At 40.2% G+C, this 3,706-nt stretch overlaps 1 protein-coding gene across 1 annotated transcript in view; it reads right to left on the reverse strand.

Annotated features, from left to right (window-relative positions):
• INTS8 (integrator complex subunit 8) overlaps positions 1–3,706 on the reverse strand; it is a 57,063-nt gene that overhangs the window by 29,606 nt on the left and 23,751 nt on the right. The window lies entirely within an intron of this gene.

Consider the following 3,706-nt stretch of genomic DNA (forward strand, 5'->3'; position numbering starts at 1 on the left):
AAAAAAAAAAAAAAAAAAAAGGTTGAAAAGAATGATTAATAACAGCTAATGGATATAGAACCAATGGTTAGGTAACCAAAGTTTAAAAAGTAAACAATGAAAACAAAGAATAATGGAAACTAGTTACAGAAATATGAGTTATCTACAAATAATATTTTCAGAGTATTATTCTAAATGTATTCATTAGATCATGTATTTATAAAAAGCCAATATAAAATGTAATTAGTATAAAAGTCCCTAACCTCAAGAAATTCTTAAATATTCTCTACGTTGACGCCAAAAAAAAAAAAAAAAACACAGGATGTTCATAACGTACTTGCCAAAAAAGTAGGAAAAATTAAGTCCATTGACCAGGAATGGATACACAATGTAGTATATGAATGTAGTATATCAATTCAATGAAGTATAACTCAGCCATAAAAAGAAATTAAGTACCAATATATGCTACGAGATGAATCAGTAAAATATGCTAAGTGAAGGAAGCCTGTTTACAAAGACTATCTACTGTATGATTGCATTTATACAAAATGTTCACAACAAACAAATGTATAGAAATGTTGCTTGGGGTTGGAGGAATTGAGGGAAATTGACGGGTGGCTGCTAAACAATAAAAGATTTCTTTGGCAAGTAAAGAAAAGAGGCGATGGTTGCACACATCTATAATCCTAGCACTCTGGGAGGCCAAGATGGGTAGATTGCTTGAGCTCAGAAGTTCCAGACCAGCCTGAGCAAGGGTGAGACCCTATCACTAATAAAAATAGAAAAACTAGCCAGACAACATGGCAGGCACCTGTAGTTCCAGCTACTTGGGAAGTTGAAGCAAGAGGACAGCTTAAGCCCAAGAGTTTGAGGTTGCTGTGAGCTATGATGGCGCCACAACACTCTACCCAGGACAACACAGTGAGATTCTATAGCCAAAAAAAAAAAAAAATCAGAACTACAATAAACTTCATTCTAAATGGTAAAATAGTGCAAGCTTTCCTTCTGAGACTGGAAATGAGATCAGGAGGTTCACAATTAACATTTTCTCTGAATACCGTATTGGAGGTCATACCAGCATATTAAGACAAGTAAAAAGGATAGGCGTGGTGGCTCACGCCTGTAATCCCATCAATCTGGGAGGCCCAGGTGAGTAGATCACCTGAGCTCAGGAGTTCAAGACCAGCCCGAGCAAGAGCAAGACCCCATCTCTAAAAATTAGCTGGGTGTTGTGTCAGGCTCCTGTAGTCCCAGATACCTGGGAGGCTGAGGCAAAAAGATCTCTTGAACCCAAGCGTTTGAGATCACTATGAGCTATGACACCACAGTACCCTACCAAGGGTGACAGAGACTCTGTCTCAAAGAAAAAAAAAAAAAAGACAAAGCAAAATAAAAAACCAAGACGAAGTCAGGCATGGTGGCTCACACCTATGGGAGGCTGAAGCAGGAGGACGACCTGAATCCAGGAATTTGAGGTTGCTGTAATCTAGGCTGATGTCATGGCATTCTAGCCTAGGCAACAGAGTGAAACTCCATCAAAAAATAAATAGAATTTACTGATAAAAGAATTTTTAAGACCTTAGCAAAGATATTAGACACAAAATTTTTATGAAGTTCAATTATAGACCTCTGTATCAATGCATAGACTATTTTCAAGTCCATATTAAAAAAAACTTTAAAAAAACATTTATTTAACACAGAAAAATTATAAACTCTGAAGGACATTAAAAGTATGCCTAGATAAATCAAGAGCCACACCAGATCACAGATTAGAACACTCAAATTGTAAAGATATAAATTCTTTCCCGGCGGGGCCTGCGGCTCAGTGAATAGAGCACCAGCCCCATATACCAAGGGTGGCAGGTTCGAACCTGGCCCTGGTCAAACTGCAACAAAAAAATAGTAGGCACCTGTAGTCCCAGCTACTCGGGAGGCTGAGGCAGGAGAATCACTTAAACCTAGGAGTTGGAGGTTGCTGTGAGCTGTGATATTACAGCACTCTACTGAGGGTGATAAAGTGAAAAATTCCAAACTGGCTTTTGAGTTTAATGTAATTCCAAACAAAAATACAACAGGTTTCTTGGCGGAATTTGACAATTTGAGTTTAATGTTTACACATGAAAACACAAAAGAGTAATCAACACAACCTTGAAAATTCAGATAGGAGGACTTGCTCTCAAAAACACCACGACACAGAGTGAGGTATAGACGGACAGAAAATGTTACAAATATCATATTCTAAATGGTAAAATAGTGCAAGTACTTGACATACAATAATGGTAGCCCTAGAGATTGATGGGGAAAAAAATGAACTCTTCAATAAATGGTGCTGGAACAAATGGATAGTCATTTGGAAAAAATACGGTATCAGGCCCCTACTTTACATGATACACAAACATCAACTGTAGGTTGATTAACACTAACTGTGAAAGGAAGGCTATGCTATAAAACTTCTAAAACATACAGTATAAGCCTTATCAGGATAAGATAAACTTTTTAAAACAAGACACGGAAATCAGTAACAAAGAAAAAAATGGTAAACTTGTTATTAAAATTAAGAGCTTTGGAAACAACAGAAGAAAATTAAAAGAGAATTTAAATTCAGCAAAGATATCTGCAATATTCAAAATTAGTAAAGGACAGAATATATTAAAGACTCTTGGCTGGTGGCATCCACAGCTCAGTGGGTAGGGCACTGGCCACATACACCCAGGTTGGCAGATTCAAACCCAGCACAGGGCCAGCTAAACAACAATGACAACTGCAACAACAACAACAAAAAAAATAGCTGGGTGTCATGGGGGGCACCTGTAGTCCTAGCTACTCTGGAGGCTGAGGCAAGAGAATCACTTAAGCCCAAGAGTGGAGGTTGCTGTGAGCTATGATGCCACAGCACACTACCGAGGGCGACATAATGAGACTCTATCTCAACATCAAAAACTCTTGGTTGTGCATGGTGGTTCACACCACCATGGTGTGATCCCAATACTTAGGGAAGCTGAGGTGGGAGAATCACTTCAGGCAAGGAGTTCTTGACCAGCATATGTAACACAGCAAGACCCTGTCTCTACAAAAAATGTTTTAAATTAGCCAGGCATGATAGCACATGCCCGTAGTCCTAGCTACTAAGCAGGCAGAGGCAGAAGGATGACCTGAGCCCAGGAGTTCAATGCTGCAGTAAGCTATGATTATACCACTACCCTCCAAACCTAGGCAACAGAATAAAACTATGTTTTACTAAACTATGTTTTCTCTAAAAAAAAAGACAATCTAATACAGCAGTTCTCAACCTGTGGGTTGCAACCCACAGCAACTGTATTAAAGGGCACAGCATTAGGTAGGTTGAGAACCACTGCTCTACTAGAAAAATGAGGTATAAAAAATACACTTGGAGGGCAGGGCCTGTGGCTCAGTGGGTGGGGTGCCAGCCCCATATACTGAGGGTGGCGGGTTCAAACCCAGCCCCAGCCAAACTGCAACAAAAAGATGGTCAGGCATTGTGGCACCTGTGGTCCCAGCTGCTCGGGAGGCTGAGGCAGGAGAATCGCCTAAGCCCAAAGAGTTGGAGGTTGCTGTGAGCTGTGATTCCATGGCACTCTACTGAGGGTTAATAAGTGAAACTCTGTCTCAAAAAAAAAAAAAGAGAGAGGCTCGGCACCTGTGGCTCAAGCGGCTGAGGCGCCAGCCACATACACCTAAGGTGGCGGGTTCGAATCCCCAGCCCGGG

The sequence above is a fragment of the Otolemur garnettii genome, unplaced genomic scaffold (assembly GCF_000181295.1).
Source record: "Otolemur garnettii isolate 467f Iridium unplaced genomic scaffold, OtoGar3 scaffold00004, whole genome shotgun sequence".
Taxonomy (NCBI): domain Eukaryota; kingdom Metazoa; phylum Chordata; class Mammalia; order Primates; family Galagidae; genus Otolemur; species Otolemur garnettii.